Here is a 23,293-nt window from a genome sequence, read left to right on the forward strand (position 1 = left end):
GGCTGGAAGAAGCTGGAAATCCTGCTGAAGGACCGGTTCTATTGGGTTGGAATGTGGAGTTCCATAGAAAGGTGGTGCCGGAATTGTGGGCCCTGTAGCCTCAGAAGGAAAGAATAAGTGGTGGTTGCCCCTGTCAAGGATCTGACAGCAGAAACTGCAGCAAGAACATTCCAGACCTACTTCTGCAGGTCCCATGGATACCCGGACAAGGTGCTAACGGATCAAGGCCCTACCTTTGAAGCTGAGCTGTTTAATGAATTCTGTCACCTGTATGGATGTAAGAAGATCCGGACTACACCGTATCATCCTCAAACCAACGGTATGTGCGAGAAAATGAATAACATCATCATTGACCTGTTAAAAACCCTACCTTTGGAAGAGAGGAACCAGTGGCCAGACAAACTACCTGATCTGGTGGACCTGTATAACCACATACCTGTGAGTACTACTAATTGTACCCCAGCGTACCTCATGAGTAGAGATGAGCGGTGTTCGACTAGAACTGTTGGCCAATCTCAAATTCGAGCTGTTTTGGGCGGTGTTCGAGTCGTTCGACGAACGCGAACGATTTTCAATAATTCGGCTGTTTGAGGTTATGTTCGATAACTGTTCGTGCACCAAAAGCGTGTCCTGCATGTCTGGCGCTATTTAGAGCACCAATCATGCAGGAATTGTCTGCCACTCACTGTAATGCCACAGCCATGGTGGTTGTGGCATTACAGTGGTTGCCCAAATCGATGGGAACAGTGCTTACAGTGAAAGATGAATTCAGCAGCGGCATACACCGGTACCCGACAATTTAGAACAGAAAGAATAGAGCATCACACATAGATTAGATAGATAAAAACATGTCAGTCACACATATAAGAAGTACAGTGACAGTGTTGGTTACTGTACTTGTCATTTAGGGTAAAGGATTTATTAAAAAAAATATAAGTCTTTTCATGCACCGTCTCTTTAAAAAAGCCGGCCGGCAATTCAGCATCGGTACCCGACAATTTATAACAGAAAGAATAGAGCATCACACATAGATTAGATAGATAGAAACATGTCAGTCACACATATAAGAAGTACTGTGATAGTGTTGATTACTGTACTTGTCATTTAGTGTTAAAATCAAGGATTTATTAAAAAAAAAATTGGCGTGGGGTTCCCCGTAATTTTAGTCTCTAGCGGAGGTTAAGCAGACGGCTGGGGCAGATGTTTGAAGCCTGGGAAGGGGGTAATACCCACGGAGCTTCCCAGGGTACTAATATCAGCCGAATCAGCTGAATACCTAGCCTTTACTAGCTATTAAAATGGGGGACCCCAAAAAAAATGACGTGGGGTCCCCCCTATTTTAATAGCTAGCAAAGGCTAGGCAGACAGCTGGGGGCTGATATTAATAGCCCAGGAAGGGTGCCATGAATATTGGCCCCCTCCCAGGCTAGAAACACCAACCATCAGCCGCCCCAGAAATGGCGCATCAATAGGATGCGCCAATTCTGGCACTTAGCCTCGCTCTTCCCACTGCCCTGTAGCGGTGGCAGTGGGGTAATAGGGTTGGGGTTGATGTCAGCTTATAATGCCAGCTGACATCAAGCCCAGGTTAGTAATGGAGAGGTGTCTATAAGACGTCGTGGGAACCATGGAAAGGTAAGGATGATGTTGCTTTATTATTTTACTATTAATGCAGGAGATCGTTGGCTTCAGCTGGAATGGGCGTGACGGTAAGTATGGTTTAATTTAGAACAATAAAGAATTGTGTCTTTATTTCAATTAAAGGACTTTATTCTGGGTGTTTGTGTTTTTTTGTAACTTTGACTATGGGGTTAGTAATGGGAGTGTCTTATAGACGCCTCTCCATTACTAAACTATTTCTCATTCCTCATTCTACATTAATAATTTAAATAAAGAGATCAAAGTACTCAATAAATCTGCTATTTCAAATTTTTATTAATGTTATCACAAGACATACACACACCCCATAAAATCATGTCAAAAACCCCTAAGACATAGAAAGCCCCAATAAAATTGAGGCAGTGTGGTCAAAAGATATCACTATAAGCACAAAAAATAAATAAATACAGTTCAGAGAGTAGGAATGTAAGATTATATCAGTAAAATTCCAAACCTCTTAGTTCCATGTCCTTAATAATAGATTATCACAAAACGTGTAAATAGAGTACATACCCATATATATAAGCCATAAACATATCATATGACATTTATAAAAAAGTGCAGATTTTCACATTTGAGGGATGTATTCTCATATAGAAATATCATATAGCATATATAGACAGAATACAGGTCCTCATAATTTAAGGGAAATATCACACTATACAAGTCATTAGATTATCATGTAACACATGTAAGTAAAATATGAATCCTCATGGTTTAAGGGATATCTCCCATATATAGGCCAATAAAATAATCTCAGTGGTCATATCAATTACAACTTACATATAAACCACATACAACATTACAACTTACATATAAACCACATAGGCTAGTATATAGAACCGGGTGCATATCACCAATCATAAGGATCGGAACAGAATCCTATTCAGCAAACAAGTGATATCAACATTGTAGTTCCCCCAGGGTAGGCATAATACAAACCAATGCCTGAGTGTTGTAAGACCACACTGCCTCGTACCCCAACGCGCGTTTCGCGTGCTGCTTCGTCGTGTGGTCTTACAACACTCAGGCATTGGTTTGTATTATGCCTACCCTGGGGGTACTACAATGTTGATATCACTTGTTTGCTGAATAGGATTCTGTTCCGATCCTTATGATTGGTGATATGCACCCGGTTCTATATACTAGCCTATGTGGTTTATATGTAAGTTGTAATTGATATGACCACTGAGATTATTTTATTGGCCTATATATGGGAGATATCCCTTAAACCATGAGGATTCATATTTTACTTACATGTGTTACATGATAATCTAATGACTTGTATAGTGGGATATTTCCCTTAAATTATGAGGACCTGTATTCTGTCTATATATGCTATATGATATTTCTATATGAGAATACATCCCTCAAATGTGAAAATCTGCACTTTTTTATAAATGTCATATGATATGTTTATGGCTTATATATATGGGTATGTACTCTATTTACACATGTTTTGTGATAATCTATTATTAAGGACATGGAACTAAGAGGTTTGGAATTTTACTGATATAATCTTACATTCCTACTCTCTGAACTGTATTTATTTATTTTTTGTGCTTATAGTGATATCTTTTGACCACACTGCCTCAATTTTATTGGGGCTTTCTATGTCTTAGGGGTTTTTGACATGATTTTATGGGGTGTGTGTATGTCTTGTGATAACAGTAATAAAAATTTGAAATAGCAGATTTATTGAGTACTTTAATCTCTTTATTTAAATTATTAATGTAGAATGAGGAATGAGAAATAGTTTAGTATATTTGGGTTTCCTCATTTTGTTTGAAGGATATTAATATATTATATTGAAATGAACGTCTATATCCTTTCTTGTTTACAAATAAAAGCCTCTCCATTACTAACCTGGGCTTGATGTCAGCTGGCATTATAAGCTGACATCAACCCCAACCCTATTACCCCACTGCCACCGCTACAGGGCAGTGGGAAGAGGGAGGCTAAGTGCCAGAATTGACGCATCCTATGGATGCGCCATTTCTGGGGCGGCTGATGGCTGGTGTTTCTAGCCTGGGAGGGGGCCAATATTCATGGCACCCTTCCTGGGCTATTAATATCAGCCCTCAGCTGTCTGCCTAGCCTTTGCTAGCTATTAAAATAGGGGGGACCCCACGTCATTTTTTTGGGGGTCCCCCATTTTAATAGCTAGTAAAGGCTAAGTATTCAGCTGGGGGCTGATATTAGTAGCCTGGGAAGCTCCGTGGGTATTACCCCCTTCCCATGCTTCAAACATCTGCCCCAGCCGTCTGCTTAACCTCCGCTAGAGACTAAAATTACGGGGAACCAAATGCCAATTTTTTTTTTAATTAATCCTTTATTTTAACACTAAATGACAAGTACAGTAATCAACACTATCACTGTACTTCTTATATATGTGACTGACATGTTTCTATGTATCTAATCTATGTGTGATGCTCTATTCTTTCTGTTATAAAGTGTCAGATACCGATGCTGAATTGCCGGCCGGCTTTTTTAAAGAGACGGTGCATGAAAACACTAATATTTTTTTAAATAAATCCTTTAACACTAAATGAAAAGTACAGTAACCAACACTGTCACTGTACTTCTTATATATGTGACTGACATGTTTCTATCTATCTACTCTATGTGGGATGCTCTATTCCTTCTTGTCTAAATTGTCGGGTACTGGTGTATGCCGCTGCTGAATTGCCGGCCGGCTTTTTTAAAGAGAGTGTCTTCTGAGCAGTTTGTCAGCTTTGAAGGTGTTTTCTAAGTGTTTCTATGTGTTTTTGTTTGCCTGCCATTGCTTTTAACGGTGTTCGACGGTGTTCGACGGTGTTCTAAGGTGTTCGACGAACAGTTCCGCGAACATCCCGGTGTTCGACGAACCGAACCCTAACACTACGGGGGTGGCTCAACACTACTCATGAGAGCAAGACCTGGAAAATTGCCCATGGACCTGGAGCTCGGAGTGGTAGAACCTGCTGCAGATATGTCCACTGAAGACTGGGACACAAATCAACAAGAGCAGTACAGGAAAATACAGGCCTGTGTTAAATTCCAGATTTGACAACACCAAAACCTGCCTGATTAGCAAGGATGGAGGTAGGACAACTACAACAGTCTCAAGAGAACACTTGAAATTGTGCCCAGGTCTACTAAAGACACAGGAGGAGGAAGTACCTCTTATAATACCGGAAAAACCCAAGGAAGATGTAGTTCATACAGTTGTGGGAGACTTCTTCGCAGACTGGCCTCAACTCGATGGAGCAGTTATCATACCAGTGATACACTTCTGTCAGCCACCAGAAGAACCTCCACCCAGGGTCGGCGTCAGCACCCGGCGTACCCGGGCAAGTGCCCTGGCCGCTTCCCCTGCACCTGCTTGATTGCCGGCACTCCCCCAGACATGGCCGCGTGCTGTGCGGCTGTGTCTGCTAGTAATGACACGGCAGGGTCGGCACTCCACCTCTAATTGTGCTTGTGTGTCGCCTCTGCCATGTCATTACTAGCAGACACAGCCACACAGCGTGCGGCCATGTCTGAAGTGCTGGCAGTCAAACACCGCCGGAGGTCCTGCACAGATGGGGGGGGAGCGGCCTGGACCCGACCGTGAGTGGGCCCCTCTGATGGTCCAAGGCCATGATGTCTGTGACAAGCCGGCCGCCTGCACTGCCCCATACCTGAGGAGCTGTTTGACAGGACACAGGACCGGGGACAGGTGAGGGAGGCTTCCCCAATCCCCATATTAAAAATATTTCTAATGTGTCTGTGTGTGTGTATGTATGTGAATATCAGTGTGTATGACTGTGTATATATATTTATGTCTGTTTTATATATGTTTTTAAGAATTTGTGTTCAAATATGTATGTATGTCTGTATGTGTATGTATCTCTGTATGTTTGTGTATGCGCATGTCTGCGTATTGTATGTGTGCATATCTGTGTACCATGTGCATGTGTGTATGCCTGCCTGCATGTGTGTGTGTGTGTGCATATCTGCGTACCGTGTGTGTGTGCATGTCTGCGTACCGTGTGTGTGCATGTCTACGTACCGTGTGTGTGTGCATGTCTGCGTACCGTGTGTGTGTGCATGTCTGCATACTGCGTACCATGTGTGTGTGCATATGTCTGCGTACTGTGTGTGCACATGTCTGCATACCGTGTGTGCATGCATGTCTGCGTACTGCGTGTGTGTGCACGCGTGTGTGCATGTCTGCATATGTGAACGATGAGGCAGGCTGGGCCATGTGTACTGTACCTATATTTATCCGCCGTATCCGTGCATCATGAATGGTGGTATGTGTTAAAAGGGCTCACTGGGAGTCTTTAGCCCGGGGCCCACAAAAACCTGGAGCCGGCCCTGCCTCCACCACAAGAAGAACCTGTGAGCACCCTGGAAGAACCTGCTCAGGAACAGGAAGAGTCCCCAGTAAGAGAAGGATTGCAAGTTGAAGCAGAACCTGAGGGTCCAGTAAACAGTGCACTTTCCAGTCCTATAGAGATGTTGAGGCAGTTCTATAACTTACCCGCACGTAGACCTGATAGGTTAGCGGATAGTGTATGCACAGACACCAGTATCACCCCAGTGCTACGTAGATCCACACGCAGCACACAAGGTCAAATCCCTACCACGTATAGAGAATAAGGTACAAAATGCCTACAGTGTAAATAGCTACCCGGGAGGGTATAACATTGTTTGAGTGAACTGAAAAAGTTATATGTGTGCATTTAGTTACCCGTAAAGGGTATAAAGACTTGCAGGCTGAGGACTGTGAGCAGCCAAAAACTGTCCATTGTAAATAGCAGCACTTCTTAAAGTGCCCCTTATTGGCACGTGCTGGAGCCTGAGGGCCTCGAGTGTGGCCGGAGACAAGGAGAGGAGAGAGGAATTAAGGGGGCAGAGGAACATCTTAAGCTCACCCCAGAACACAAGCCGGACACCGGGTCCGCGCCTACAGGGTCCTCTACACCCTGTAGGGATAACTGGCATACCAGGAGGATTCCAGACCCCTGGTCAACCTGAAGCTACCATCATTTTACAGAACTAGGAAGCACGAAGGCCCCAGCGTCCAGGGATAGTGGTAGCCGGAGAAAAGTTATATTACCAAGCAGACAGGTGACAGAGTGAAACAGCATAGAAGCTAGTCCTAGTTCCAGGCTGGCCAGAAGCTTTAGAGAGAGGAAGAAACGGACCAGGAGGCCTATTACCCGCTCACTGGGGAGAGTCCAGAAGTGCACCCTTCCTACTAGGTACCCTGGGCAATACCTGCCGTTACACCAGTAAAGGTACTGAAGCGAATACCCTGTGTGCATGTCCGTCATTCCTCCTGACCCAACTGGGCCACCTCTCACATGCATCCCTTCCATCAACCCTGCTCCGGGGGCCCGCTCCGCCTGTGGGGAGCAGAAACATCCCAGCTGCCATCCCATCACCCCCGGAGGTCTGCAGCAGCGCTGGTACCCATTACCAGAAACCACAGGTGGCGTCACGAGACAAAACTGTTAACAAAACCCCTTTTAAAGAGTGACCCCAGGGTACGGGCCCGGGAGCCGACTGCCGTGACATCCCACAGAAGGTCAAGGCCTGGGTACCGAGTAACCCCCGTATCCCCCTGGGCGCGTCACATGAAATCCCGAAGTAAGTCTTTTGTTTCAATGAGCCAGGTTATTTGACCATTGCTTGGTGCATAGATATTCCCGATAATTAAAGGTGTTGGACCTACTATGCCTTTTATAAAGATGTACCTAACCTTTTTATCTTTTAGTTGGTCAATTCCTTCCTTATCGATTGTTCGGACCAATTGATGGGTTGTAGGGAGGGGTAAAATCTGTCAGAGAGAAAGAGAACAAACATTAGAACATTAAACATGTAAAACATTTTCAAGAGTTTTAGAGCTAGATATCTTGTGACTAAGTCAGCACCTGCTAGTAACATTGCAATCATTAAATAAGATAACAATATGTATCAGTAACGACATGTGTCAAAAACAACACGTGAACTCTGCATAAGAAAATTGAATTATAACAGCAACAATCAGTATGAACAATAAAGGCTTCAGCAAAATGGGGCTCTGGACAGGAATGGGCCAGTAGTTTCTTAACCAGAAACCGTAATAATTGGTCTCTCATCAGTCTTTTGGTGAAGAAAAGAAATGTAGACAGCGTCACTGTCTTAATTTTGGAGTGGATTATTCAGAAATCAGTCTTTTGGGAGTAAGTTTTCCCATTCTTTTCCTCTGTTTTCCTTTACGATTGGATGGGACAGTTTCTGAAGTCTGGGGTGGAGGAACCGGGAGCAAGGTCGTCAGATCCTGGACTAGGCTCCAGTCCTCAACCTGTATGTCGGGAAGATCCAAGATTGTGAGAGTTTCCTGCAAATCTTCTCTAGGAACGTATGAAAAGTCTTTTACCTTCCACCGAAAATGAGATGCCGAAAGGAAACAACCAGGTGTATAGAATTTTTTTCTTCCTTAAGGCGTCGGTAAACGGTTTACGTATCCTTCTTTTTTGCAGGGTCTGAGGAGAAAGGTCTTGGAAGATTAAAATTTGGACATCATCAAAAGAGAGTTTATCTGAGAACCTGGATTTCTTGAGGATATCCTCTTTAACTTTATAGTTCAGGAGACGGCATATTATTAGTGTTGAGCGAACATGTTAGACACTGCTCGGTACTCGCCCGAGCATCACGCTACTCGGGATGTTCGGCGAGCACCGAGCATTTCCGGGTTACTCGTGCGGGAGCTCGGGTCTCCGCCCTGCATGTTTGGCGCTCTTTACAGAGCCAATGAACATGCAGGCATTGCCAGCCAGTCACTGTAATGCTGCAGCCATGTTGGTTATGGGCATTACAGTGATTGGCTGGCCGCACAGCGTCACCTCGAGTATTTAAAACCGGGCGCCGCCATCTTGGACACAGTCGCTCCGGATTAGACAGTGTAGGGACAGCGCTGCTGATTTAGGGAGAGATATAAACTGCGAAATAGTTAGTGTAGGGTCTGTAAAGGCTGCCAGAACAAACAAACAGTCCTTTTCAGGACTAATATCCATCCCAGATACCAGGCAGGCAGGCTGTATAGGAGACACAGTGGTTATACCAGCAAACGCTGCATTACAGACCTGTGTGCTCCTGTTGCTCAAATTGCTGGACTTAGCACCAGGTGTCGGGGGCCAGGAAAAATCCTTTTTTTTTCCATCTAAATCCTCCTTTTTTTTTCCTCCTTCACACTGTACAAATACCGGTCTTATTAACCTTTTGGTGTGTGTCCCCTCCCCCCCCCAAAAAAAAGCGTGTCTCTGATTTTTCAGACACAAATATAACTGTTGAAAATAGTCTGGTGTAGGCTAGAGAAACAGAAGTGTTGTTTTGCACTTCCACGGTTCAAACCTCTGTATTATCCATTTTGGGCCATTTGTATCTAAAAAAAAAACAGTTTGAGTGTGTCGCTCACTGTTCAGCCGCAAATATCTCTATTTAAAAAAGTGTGGTATACCCCAGTAAACAATAACTGTGGTTTTGCCATCCCACGGTAAAAAATCTCTATTATTCAGGTTTTGGTAGTTTTTTCCATAAAGAAAAACAGTAGTGTCTCCTGACTGTTGTGACACAAAAATATATCTGTTGAAAATAGTCTTGTGTAGGCCCGACATCCCAGTGTGGTTTCGCAGTTCCACGGGTCAAATCGCTGTACTATCCAGTTTTGGGCCTTTGGTATCTAAAAAAAAAGCAGTTTGAGTGTGTCGCTCACTGTTCAGCCGCAAATATCTCTATTTAAAAAAGTGTGGTATACCCCAGTAAACAATAAGTGTGGTTTTGCCATCCCACGGTAAAAAATCTCTATTATTCAGGTTTTGGTAGTGTTTTCCGTAAAGAAAAACAGTAGTGTCTCCTGACTGTCGTGACACAAAAATATATCTGTTGAAAATAGTCTTGTGTAGGCCCGACATCCCAGTGTGATTTCGCAGGTCCACGGGTCAAATCGCTGTACTATCCAGTTTTGGGCCTTTGGTATCTAAAAAAAAAGCAGTTTGAGTGTGTCGCTCACTGTTCAGCCGCAAATATCTCTATTTAAAAAAGTGTGGTATACCACAGTAAACAATAACTGTGGTTTTGCCATCCCACGGTAAAAAATCTCTATTATTCAGCTTTTGGTAGTTTTTTTCCGTAAAGAAAAACAGTAGTGTCTCCTGATTGTTGTGACGCAAAAATATATCTGTTGAAAATAGTCTTGTGTAGGCCCAACATCCCAGTGTGGTTTCGCAGTTCCACGGGTCAAATCGCTGTACTATCCAGTTTTGGGCCTTTGGTATCTAAAAATAAAGCAGTTTGAGTGTGTCGCTCACTGTTCAGCCGCAAATATCTCTATTTAAAAAAGTGTGGTATACCCCAGTAAACAATAAGTGTGGTTTTGCCATCCCACGGTAAAAAATCTCTATTATTCAGCTTTTGGTAGTTTTTTCCGTAAAGAAAAAGAGTAGTGTCTCCTGACTGTTGTGACACAAAAATTTATCTGTTGAAAATAGTCTTGTGTAGGCCCGACATCCCAGTGTGGTTTCGCAGTTCCACGGGTCAAATCGCTGTACTATCCAGTTTTGGGCCTTTGGTATCTAAAAAAAAAGCAGTTTGAGTGTGTCAGTCACTGTTCAGCCGCAAATATCTCTATTTAAAAGAGTGTGGTATACCCCAGTAAACAATAACTGTGGTTTTGCCATCCCACGGTAAAAAATCTCTATTATTCAGCTTTTGGTAGTTTTTTTCCGTAAAGAAAAACAGTAGTGTCTCCTGACTGTTGTGACACAAAAATATATCTGTTGAAAATAGTCTTGTGTAGGCCCGACATCCCAGTGTGGTTTCGCAGTTCCACGGGTCAAATCGCTGTACTATCCAGTTTTGGGCCTTTGGTATCTAAAAAAAAGCAGTTTGAGTGTGTCGCTCACTGTTCAGCCGCAAATATCTCTATTTAAAAAAGTGTGGTATACCCCAGTAAGCAATAACTGTGGTTTTCCTCTTCCACGGTTCTAATCTACTCTTTATTACCCTTTTTCCATTGATAGTGCAAGTGTGAGCTATTTTACTTCATTTACAATGGGCAAGGCGCGTGGCAAGGTACGTGGAAGTGGACGTTCTGGTGATGGTTCGTGCAGAGGACGGGGCCGTGGCCAAGGTGAAAATGTGCCACAACCAACAGCCACATCTTCTCGCTCCCACTTCTTGACCGAATTACTAGGGAAGCACAGAACAACACCAGTATTGAGAACTGATCAGTGTGAACAGGTTATTAATTGGATAGCAGACAATACTTCCAGTTACTTGGGCACCACCACCTCCGGTCTGTCTTCCACACGGTCAACTCTTAGTAGCCGTGAGTCTCGACCTCATACTCCTCCTCACCCTGATGCTCCTTCCTCCCACCATGCCGAGTGTCGTCAGACAGCAAGTAATCCCACACTTGGACACTCTGAAGAGCTGTTCACTGGTCCATTTCCATATTTAGGCCCCTCGCCTGATACGCTTGAAGTGGTGGAAGAGGAGATCCCATGTTGCGATGCCCAAATATTTGAACAGCCACGGCCACAGGAAGTGGACGTTGGCAATCTGTCACAAGAGGTGGACGATGACAAAACACAATTGCCAGGAAGTGAGGAGGAGGATCGTGGTGCGCAAGTGGAAGAGGAGGAGGTGGTGGATGATCTAGTAACTGACCCAACGTGGAAGGAGGACATGCAGAGTGAGGCCAGCAGCACACAGTGGGAGGGAGGCAGAGTACCCCAACAGGCAGGAAGAAGCAGTGTGGTGGCCGCAGACAGAAGTCAGGCAACCGTTCCCCGTAACACCAACACGAGGGACGTTGCCAGTACAAGCGGTAGGTCTTCCAGAGTCTGGAATTTTTTTAAAGACTCTGCTGATAACCCCAAAAAGGCCATATGTTCCACCTGCCATGCCAGCATCAGCAGGGGTGACAAAACTACCAGCCTGACCACCACCAGCATGATCAGGCACATGGCAGCAAAGCACCCGACTTTGTGGGGCGAAACCCAGGGTCCACGACCAGTGTCAGCGGGTGTCACCACTGCTTCTTCCACTGTTGTGCGTGCAATAGAACCCCCTGTTGTGTGTGCAAGGCAATCCCCTGTCCATACTGCATGTAAAGATGCCCCCTCCTCTCAGTCTTCACTTGTTATTCTCAAGAAACAGCATCAACGTCCACGTCCACGTCCCACCGCAGCGTTCAATTGTCCATATCCCAGACCTTTGAACGAAAGCGGAAATTCGCAGCTAACGCCCCACAGGCCACAGTCCTAAATTCGCACATTTCACGACTGCTTGCATTGGAAATGCTGCCTTTTAGGCTGGTGGAGACGGAATCCTTCCGCAATCTTATGGCGGTGGCCGTCCCTCGGTACTCGGTCCCCAGCCGACACTATTTTGCCTGGTGTGCCATCCCCGCACTACACAAGCACGTGTCCCAAAGCATCTGTCGTGCCCTCAACAACGCAGTTACTGGGAGAGTCCACCTGACAACGGACACGTGGACAAGTGCTTGTGGCCAGGGAAGGTACATCTCTCTGACGGCACACTGGGTAAACATAGTGGAAGCCGGGACCCAGTCGGACCTTGGGACGGAACACATCCTCCCCACACCGAGGATTGCGGGCCCTATGTCAGTCAGAGTTGCCCCCACAGTGTACAGCTCCTGCGCATCCTCCTCCTCCTCCTCATGTTCAGCCTCCATCTCAGATATCACCACATCAGTTGCAAGCTGGAAGCATTGCAGTACTGCCTCCGCCAAGTGGCAACAGGCTGTGCTGAAACTCATAAGCTTAGGTGATAAACCTCACACTGCTTGTGAGTTGTGGACAGCTGTAAAAGAGCAGTCAGATCTGTGGCTGAGACCGCTGAACCTACATCCCGGCATGGTTTTGTGTGACAATGGCCGTAACCTGGTGGCGGCTCTGAGGCGAGGTGAGATCACACACGTACCATGCCTGGCTCATGTGCTTAACCTCGTGGTTCAGCGGTTTCTTAAATCGTACACCGAGTTGCCAGATCTGCTCGTGAAAGTACGCCGCCTGTCAGCTCATTTTCGCAAGTCGGCTACACCTTCCGCCGCCCTTGCTGTGTTGCAGCAGCGTTTGCAGCTTCCGGCACACCGACTGGTGTATGATGTCCCCACACGTTGGAACTCTACCCTCCACATGTTGCAAAGGATTTGTGAGCAGAAGAGAGCAGTTGTGGAGTACCAGCTGCAACAAGGCCGTCGATATTCAGGTCAGACTCCACACATAAGACCTCAAGAGTGGACCTGGATGTCTGACATATGTACCATCCTGACAAACTTTGAGGAGGCTACCAAGATGGTGAGTGGCGATGACGCCATCATTAGTGTCAGCATCCCACTTGTCTGTCTTTTGCAACGCTCTCTGCAGAGAATTAAAGAGGAGGCATTGCAGCCAGAGTATGATGAGATGGATCAAGAAGCCATAGCGGGCGATTACACACAGCCCAGCCTCATCTCATCCCAACGTGCATTGGGGGACAATGAGGGAGAGGAGGAGGAGGAGGAGGAGGAAGAACAGGAGCTGCTATCATGCGTTGTAGACGGTAGTACCTGTACAAGTGTCATACCGTCGGTTCAGCGTGGGTGGCCTGAGGACAGGGGGGAGGAGGAAGAGGAGGAGGAGGAGGAGAGCATGGTCAGTTGTCATCTTGGTGAGGACACGGAAATCTTGCCCGTTACCAGTCTGGCCCGCATGGCTGACTTTATGTTACGTTGCCTTAACCGTGACCCTCGCGTTGTCAAAATGTTGGGTGACAGTCATTACTGGTTGGTGACACTTGTAGACTCCCGCTACAAGGAGAACTTTCACTCTCTTATTCCTGAGGTGGAGAGGTCTACAAAAATGGGGCAATACCAGAAGGCCCTTACTGCAGAACTCTTAAAAAATTCCCATCTGAACACGCTAGCGGCAGAGGTCACAGTTCGTTGCCCAACCAAGGCGTACAGGCGAGAGAGATGCAACTCCAATCCAGCAGAGGCAGGGGAACACTGTCAACATTCTGGGACAGTTTTCTGACACCCGCCCAGCTTACAGGCCCTGAGGCGCGAGGTACTCTCACAAGGAGTGGAAAGTTTCAAAAGATGGTGAGGGAGTACCTTGCCGATCGTACCAGCGTCCTCCGTGATTCCTCTGTGCCTTTTAATTATTGGGTATCCAAGCTGGACACTTGGAATGAACTCGCTCTGTACGCCTTGAAGGTCCTGGCCTGCCCTGCCGCTAGCGTGTTATCGGAGCGTGTTTTTAGTGCCGCTGGGGGAATTATAACTGATAAGCGCACTCGCCTGTCAACTGACAATGCTGACAAGCTGACCCTTATCAAAATGAACAAGGGCTGGAATGGGCCAGACTTCTCATCACCACCAAATGACAGCAGAGTAACATAAAGTCAAATCCACTGTGTTATTTCGGGAGGTGTATTCACATGCACCGCTTCACACCCACACATGGGTATACGCTTCCTCGTTTCGGCTGTTTAATCTTCTTCTTCTTATCCTCAGCCTCCACCACCACTATACCACCAGGGTGCCAGCATTGCAAGTTCCTCCGTCCTAATTTTTGGCAGCTTTTGCTGGGAAAGCATAAGTAAATACCATGGGACACCCACTCCCCAATAATGGGACTTATGTTTGTAATATGCTGTACTGCATGGCTCTTGTAAGGGGCATTGCAAGTTGCTCCGTCCTAATTTTTGGCAGCTTTTGCTGGGAAAGCATAAGCAAATACTATGGGAGACCCACTCCCCAATAATGGGACTTATGTTTGTAATATGCTGTACTGCATGGCTCTTGTAAGGGGCATTGCAAGTTGCTCCGTCCTAATTTTTGGCAGCTTTTGCTGGGAAAGCATAAGCAAATACCATGGGACACCCACTCCCCAATAATGGGACTTATGTTTGTAATATGCTGTACTGCATGGCTCTTGTAAGGGGCATTGCAAGTTGCTCCGTCCTAATTTTTGGCAGCTTTTGCTGGGAAAGCATAAGCAAATACTATGGGAGACCCACTCCCCAATAGTGGGACTTATGTTTGTAATATGCTGTACTGCATGGCTCTTGTAAGGGGCATTGCAAGTTGCTCCGTCCTAATTTTTGGCAGCTTTTGCTGGGAAAGCATAAGCAAATACCATGGGACACCCACTCCCCAATAATGGGACTTATGTTTGTAATATGCTGTACTGCATGGCTCTTGTAAGGGGCATTGCAAGTTGCTCCGTCCTAATTTTTGGCAGCTTTTGCTTGGAAAGCATAAGCAAATACTATGGGAGACCCACTCCCCAATAATGGGACTTATGTTTGTAATATGCTGTACTGCATGGCTCTTGTAAGGGGCATTGAAAGTTGCTCCATCCTAATTTTTGGCAGCTTTTGCTGGGAAAGCATAGGCAAATACCATGGGACACCCACTCCCCAATAATGGGACTTATGTTTGTAATATGCTGTACTGCATGGCTCTTGTAAGGGTCATTGCAAGTTGCTCCGTCCTAATTTTTGGCAGCTTTTGCTGGGAAAGCATAAGCAAATACTATGGGAGACCCACTCCCCAATAATGGGACTTATGTTTGTAATATGCTGTACTGCATGTGACGCGCCCCCTGGGCCGTGTGTACACGTGTGTGGGATACCCAGTGCCGAGTCTCTGGGGTCTGTAGTCTCCGTGGCGGTGACCCGGTCCCGTAGCTCAGGCTGGTCAAACCAGTGGCAGTCTTTCTTAGGTTTTGAGGTTAATTGTCCGACTGCGCCACCCGTGGATTGCGGTCAGGGAGTACCACCGCTGCGAGGCAGACCGCTGAGGCTGGTGTTGTGTGCGCAGCATAGAATGGGATAACTCCCCTCGGGAGGAGTATAGCCTCAGGGCAGTGAGTGTGGATGATGGGGGTGATGGTGCACGAGCGCAGCAGGAACGACTCAGAGTCTTTGCAGAGCAGTTCAGGGTCTTTACTGATGATTCCAGCCCCTGGTCTTTAGCTCCTAGCTCCTACAGAGCTCCTTGCTGTTACTTTCCCTTGCTCTCACTCTGACTCTGACTGTTCTCTGACTCACTCAACCCCGCCCCAGATCCAGTTTATAAGGGCAGAATTCTCCCCTCCCAGGACTGGGGCAGGAGGATGTTGCATGTTTAAGGGATCCTGACCAGGAAACCTCCCACTTGCTCTCCGACGTAATATCTCTATTACTGTGGTGACCAGACCCCTGGGGTGCCACACATGGCTCTTGTAAGGGGCATTGCAGTTCCTCATAATTTTTGGAAAGCCTTCCATTCACTGCTTAGGCCAACAGTGCACAGGAGACCCAGTTGCTATAAATCGAAAAAAAGGTTTAGTTAACGCCCTCTGACCTCCATGTCATTTCCAAGGGGCATTGGAGTGGCTCGAAATTTTTGGTAGGCATTGCACTCACTGTATGCCCTATAGCTGTGTAGCCGAACCGCTCCTTTTGTTACAGAAACATATCCTACAAGACATATCTGGTTGACTGGCCTGATATTGATGTGAATGGTCCCTGTTCCTCCTGCTCTTTCTCCTTTGCCACCACCTCATCCATCATTTATCACCTGAAGCTTTGTTTTAACGGGAGTCATAGAACTGGGATAGTAGCAGGAAAACATCCAGCAATCCTCGGAGGAGGTAGGATATGCGCCAAAACGCGGACCACCTCAGGCCTAGCCGCTACTACATACATGCGCTTGCATTCCAAGAAAACAAAGCAGATGCTAACTTCTATCATCATCATCATGCTCCTCACCTAGGCACTCTCAACTCCCCTGATGGAGAAGCCAGGGCCCACCGGAGGAGTCTGGTTCTCTGGTGGGCTCGTCCAATGCTGCCCTAAAGCAGGCCAGGCTAAGAAAAGTGTGGCGGAAGGTGACAGGAGAAATCAGGGCGGCTGGGGACCGAGTATGGACACCTGGCCGCCACCTGGCGGCTGGGGACCGAGCGTGGACACCCGGCCGCCGGGCGGCTGGGGACAGAGTATGGATACCTCGCTGCCCAAGCGGCCATGAGATAGTGGCCAGCTTCGGCCTCCTCCAAACTAAAAGGCCCCATTTCAAGTGAAAGCTAGCAGTATGGTATTGCAGCCTGCGGGTGGGTGGGTGGTTGGCTGCATATTTTCGCTTGCATTGCAAGGAATGGGGGAGGTACAATTGAACACTGCCCTGGGACAAGGACTTGCATGGGGATAGTTGCAAGTCTGCATCTTCTGATGCGGCAAGGATCACTTCTGATGGGCACACTTTTAGACAGTGACTTTGGGGTCAGAGATGCTTCCAGGGGTCTTCCCCATGCTGATCCCTTGTCTTTTCATCACTGTATGCATGTGTCACACAGCACATGGCCATATATGGTTGTAAAATGTTAAAATGACATTTCCTGGTTAACGCATTTGTCACGGTTGAAAGCAATACAAAAATGCAAAAACGCATGAAAAATGCTACTTGTGAACATAGCCCAAGGTGTGGAGGAGTATTTTTGTTTTTGGTTATTTATTTTACCTTATACACAAGTTTTTACCCTGGAAAGGAAATTCCTTAACATATTTCACAGGAAAACCGTTTCAGTTTCGTTTTTGAACGTTTTATTGTGAGCCCGCAAAAGTGGCTTAATACCTCTGACCACGTTGTTGACAGCAGTGACCTGGGGGTCAGAAATGCTTCCAGGGGCGATCCCCATGCTGCCCCCATGTCTTTTGAGCACTGTCACTATCGTTTTGGGCACTTTTTAGGCTTTCTACAGACTGCCGGGAGTGCTGCCGCAAAAATGCTCGGGTCTCTCATAGACTAACATTGGGCTCATTGCTCGGGTCGAGCACCCGAGTATCACGGTAAGCTCGGCCCGAGCTTCGAGCACCCGAGCATTTTAGTGATCGCTCAACACTATCAGCCTTCATCTTGGTGAGGACACGGAAGTCTTGCCCGTTACCAGTCTGGCACCCATGGCTGACTTTATGTTACGCTGCCTTAACCGTGACCCTCGCATTGTCAAAATGTTGGGTGACAGTCATTACTGGTTGATGACACTTTTAGACCCCCTCTACAAGGAGAACTTTCACTCTCTTATTCCTGAGTTGGAGAGGTCTACAAAAATGGGGCAGTACCAGAAGGCCCTTGCTGCAGAACTATTAAAAAAATTCCCATCTGAACACGGCAGCGGCAGAGGTCACAGTTCGCTGCCCAACTAAGGCATACAGGCGAGAGAGACGCAACTCCAATCCAGCAGAGGCAGGGGAACACTGTTAATGTTCTAGGACAGTTTTCTGTGACCTGCCCAGCTTACAGGCCCTGAGGCGCAGGGTACTCTCACAAGGAGTGGAAAGTTTCAAAAGATGGTGAGGGAGTACCAGCGTCCTCCGTGATTCCTCTGTGCCTTTTAATTATTGGGTATCCAAGCTGGACACTTGGAATGAACTCACTCTGTATGCCTTGGAGGTCCTGGCCTGCCCTGCCGCTAGCGCGTTATCGGAGCGTGTTTTTAGTGCCGCTGGGGGAATTATAACTGATAAGCGCACTCGCCTGTCAACTGACAATGCTGACAAGCTGACCCTTATCAAAATGAACAAGGGCTGGATTGGGCCAGACTTCTCATCACCACCAAATGACAGCAGAGTAACATAAAGTCAAATCCACTGTGTTATTTCGGGAGGTGTATTCCCATGCATCGCTTCACACCCACACATGGGTATACGCTTCCTCATTTCGGCTGTTTTTTGCTCTTCTCCTTATCCTCCGCCTCCACGACCACTATACCACCAGGGTGACCGTGGTCCATGTTGCCAGCATTGCAAGTTCCTCTGTCCTAATTTTTGGCAGCTTTTGCTTGGAAGGCATAGGCAAAGACTATGGGAGACCCACTCCTCAATAATGGGAATAATGTTTTTAATATGCTGTACTGCATGGCTCTTGTAAGGGACATTGCAAGTTCCCCCTTCCTAATTTTTGGCAGCTTTAGCTTGGAAGGCATAGGCAAAGACTATGGGAGACCCACTCCCCAATAATGGGAATAATGTTTTTAATATGCTGTACTGCATGGCTCTTGTAAGGGGCATTAAAATCGTCTTGTTAAGCTACTGTGACCTCCACGTCTCTTCCAAGGGTCGTTAATATTGTCTTTTTATTCCACTGCGACCTCCACCACTCTTCCAAGGGGCATTAAAACCGTCTTGTTAAGCTACTGTGACCTCCACGTCTCTTCCACGGGGCATTGATATTGTCTTTTTATTCCACTGTAACCTCCACCACTCTTCCAAGGGGCATTAAAACTGTCTTGTTAAGCCACTCTGAACTCCACGTCTCTTCCAAGGGGCATTAAAACCATCTTGTTAAGCTACTGTGACCTCCACATCTCTTCCAAGGGGCATTAAAACTGTCTTGTTAAACCACTCTGAACTCCACGTCTCTTCTAAGTGGCATTAAAACCGTCTTGTTAAACCACTCTGAACTCCACAGCTCTTCCAAGGGGCATTGACATGTTGTTTTTAATTACCTCTAACCTCCACGACTCTTGCAACGGGCATTGCATTTCCTCCTAATTTTTGTCAGCTTTTGCTTTTCAATGCATAGGCGAACACTAAGGGAGACCCACTCCCCAATAATGGGTAGAAGGTTTTTAATATGCTGTAATCCACGTCTGTTTCAAGGGGCATTGCAGTGCCTAATAATTTTTGGAAAGCCTTCCATTCCCTGCTTAGGCCAACAGTGTACAGGAGACCCAGTTGCTATAAATGGAAAAAACGGTTTAGTTAAGGCCCTCTGACCTCCATGTCACTTCCAAGGGGCATTGGAGTGCCTCGAAATTTTTGGTAGGCATTGCGTTCACTGTATGCCTTATAACTGTGTAGCTGAACTGCTCCTTTTGGTACAGAAACATATCCTACAAGACATGTGTGGTTGGCTGGCCTGATATTGATGTGAATGGTCCCTGTTCCTCCTGCTCTTTCTCCTATGCCACCACCTCATCCATCATTCATCACCTGAAGCTTTGTTTTAACGGGAGTCATAGAACTGGGATAGTAGCAGGAAAACATCCAGCAATCCTCGAAGGAGGTAGAATATGCGCCAAAACGCTGACCACCTCAGGCCTAGCTGCTACTACATACATGCGCTTGCATTCCAAGGAACAGAAAGCTAAGGAGGTGGATGGCCTCATGATCATGAATAATGTACTCGTTGTGTAGGAGGCCGACCACTGCTGCTGTCTACCTTCTGAACTTTGTGTTGAAGCCTGATTGACCCAGGACCCGCAATCCTCTATGTCTGGAGGACGTGTTGCATCCCAGTGTCCAACTGTGTCCCGGCTTCCACAATATTAACCCAGTGTGAAGGCGTCAGTGAGATGGACCATTCCTGGCCACATTCACTTGTCCACGTGTTTGTGGTTAGGCTGTCCTTCCCACTAAATGCACTGGGGAGGGCACAGGTAATGTTTTGGTATGCGTGCTTGTGTATAAGGTGCACCGGGACAAATAGGGGCGGCTGGGGACCGTTTATGGACACCCGGCCACCCCCACGCGGCTGAGGACTGTGTGTGGGCACCCGGCCGCGGGGCGGCTGGGGACTGAGTATGGACACCCGGCCGCCCCCTGGCGGCTGGGGACCAAGCGTGGACACCCGGCCGCCGGACGGCTGGGGACTGAGTATGAATACCAGGCTACCGACGCAGCCATGACGTGGTGGCCAGATTACACCTCCACATGCCTAAAAGGCCCAATTTCAAGTGCAAGCAAGCTAGCAGTATGGTATCGCAGCCTGGGGGTGGGTGGGTGGCAGGCTGCATACTTGCGCTTGTATTGCAAGTTATGGGGGAGGTACAATTGAACACTGCCCTGGGACAAGGACTTGCACGGGGATAGTTGCAAGTCTGCATCTTCTGATGCGGCAAGGATCACTTCTGATGGGCACACTTTTAGGCAGTGACCTGGGTGTCAGAGATGCTTCCAGGGGTCTTCCCCATGCTGTTCCCATGTCTTTTTAGCACTGTATGCATGTGTCACACAGCACATGGCCAGATAAGGTTGTAAAATGTTAAAATGACATTTCCCGGTGAATGCATTTGTCACGGTTGAAAGCAATACAAACGTGCAAAAACGCATAAAAAATGCTACTTGTGAACACAGCCCAAGGTGTGGAGGAGTATTTTTGTTTTTGGTTATTTATTTTACCTTATACACAAGTCTTTACCCTGGAAAGGATGTTCCTTAACCCCTTTCTGACCTGGTCAGTAATAGTACGCACCAGGTCGGGAAGGCCGGTTCAGCGGGGGCTCCGGCGGTGAGCCCGCACTGAAGCGAACACATGTCAGCTGATTATTGGAATCGCAATCCCCCCTCGGCTGTTAACATGTTAAATCTCTGACAGTGGCAGTGACAGTCGCGCTTCCGGGAGTCCTAAATAGAGATGAGCGTTGTTCTACTCGAACTGTTCGCCAATCTCAAATTCGAGCTGTTTTGGGCGGTGTTCGAGCCGGTCGGCGAACACGAACAATTTGAGAAAAATTCGGCTGTTCGAGGTTATGTTCGATAACTGTTCGTGCACCAAAATCATAACTGGATTTTTTCTCAGTAATGATGAAAATTAATGTTAATACGCAGTTTGAGTGTACAGCGGGGCGGGGGGAGGGGCAGGGGAAGGATCTCTGCAGGAACAATGAAGATCTCCATTTTTTTTTCTCTTTCCCGCATTTGCAGTGGGGAGGTGCAATCTGTCAGCCTATCAGCAGCGCACACACGGAGCGAAGTGCTTTTTTTCACACAAGCAAGGGCATGTGTGATTGGCAGTGTATGTCACATGTCCTTGCCCTATAAGACCAAGCCATTTTCCCCGTCGCCACCATTTTCTCACTGCTGCAGCTGCGTGTTAGACGGCACCGCTGTTGCTGTGTGCGCTATACCTTGTTAATTTCAAGCCAATTTTCGCACAAATATACAGATAGCTTGGGAGTAGGGAATAGTTGTGATTGCAGTCCTTTTAAGGACTAGGTTACAGCATTTCCTACGACTTTTATCAGGCAGGTCTGTGCTCTTAAATAGATAGATTGTGGGAGTAAAGACTAATTGTAATTGGAGTCCTTTTCAGGACTAGGTTACATCAGTTCCTATCAGTTTTTGCCAGGCAGGTCTGTGCCAGTGCTGTGCAAGTTTTTTTCACAGCATTTGGCTGAATCTAGCAAAGCTAATCCTTTTTGGCCTATTGCAGAGTGTGTTAGTCAGTGGAGTAGCCTATCTGTGTTGCAAGATATACCACCTGTGTATAGAATACCAATTTTTTTACTGCACCTAGTGAAGTAAAATCTTTTGGGCATAGCATCATTCTATTAGTCCATCTATACTGACCTCCATCAGGTTGCAAACTGAATATAATTTTTTTCTGCATCTAGCTCTGAAAAAATATTTGGGCTTCTAGCAGTGTGTGGGACTTGGTCTATTAGTCCATCTATACTGACCTCCATCAGGTTGCAAATTAAAAATAATTTTTTTCTTCATTTAGCTCTGAAAAAATATTTGGGCTTCTAGCAGTGTGTGGGACTTGTTCTATTAGTCCTTCTATACTGACCTCCAGCAGGTTGCAAATTGAATATAATTTTTTTCTGCATCTAGCTCTGAAAAAATATTTGGTCTTCTAGCGGTGTGTGGGACTTGGTCTATTAGTCCATCTATACTGACCTCCATCAGGTTGCAAATTAAAAATAATTTTTTTCTGCATCTAGCTCTGAAAAAATATTTGGGCTTCTAGCAGTGTGTGGGACTTGGTCTATTAGTCCATCTATACTGACCTCCATCAGGTTGCAAATTAAAAATAATTTTTTTCTACATCTAGCTCTGAAAAAATATTTGGGCTTCTAGCAGTGTGTGGGACTTGGTCTATTAGTCCATCTATACTGACCTCCATCAGGTTGCAAATTAAAAATAATTTTTTTCTTCATTTAGCTCTGAAAAAATATTTGGGCTTCTAGCAGTGTGTGGGACTTGTTCTATTAGTCCTTCTATACTGACCTCCAGCAGGTTGCAAATTGAATATAATTTTTTTCTGCATCTAGCTCTGAAAAAATATTTGGGCTTCTAGCGGTGTATGGGACTTGGTCTATTAGTCCATCTATACTGACCTCCATCAGGTTGCAAATTAAAAATAATTTTTTTCTGCATCTAGCTCTGAAAAAATATTTGGGCTTCTAGCGGTGTGTGGGACTTGGTCTATTAGTCCATCTATACTGACCTCCATCAGGTTGCAAATTAAAAATAATTTTTTTCTGCATCTAACCCAGCCAATAGTTTTGGCCTAATACCACAGTTTGGCCACTCAGCTCTGCTCGGTTACCATCCATTGTTTTTTTGTGCAAACAACTCCAGAGTTGTGAATTAGTTAACCACCAAAATGAGTGGAAAAAGGCCTGCTGCTGGTGGAAAGGGGAATAGGCGTGTTGGGAAGGGGAAAAAAGGTTGTGTCCGTGGGGTAGGTGCAGAAGAAAGACCATCTTCCAGCCAAACTAAAATGTCTACTTCTTTTAGCGGACAATGTGATAAGATCCCTTTCTTACGGCCACGCCAATCGCTACAAATTCCAGATGAGGCACAAAAACAGCAGGTGCTTCAACGGATATCAAGTGCTCCT

The sequence above is a fragment of the Phyllobates terribilis genome, unplaced genomic scaffold (genome assembly GCF_046119375.1).
Source record: "Phyllobates terribilis strain yellow unplaced genomic scaffold, ASM4611937v1 Scaffold_1__5_contigs__length_1240528914, whole genome shotgun sequence".
Taxonomy (NCBI): domain Eukaryota; kingdom Metazoa; phylum Chordata; class Amphibia; order Anura; family Dendrobatidae; genus Phyllobates; species Phyllobates terribilis.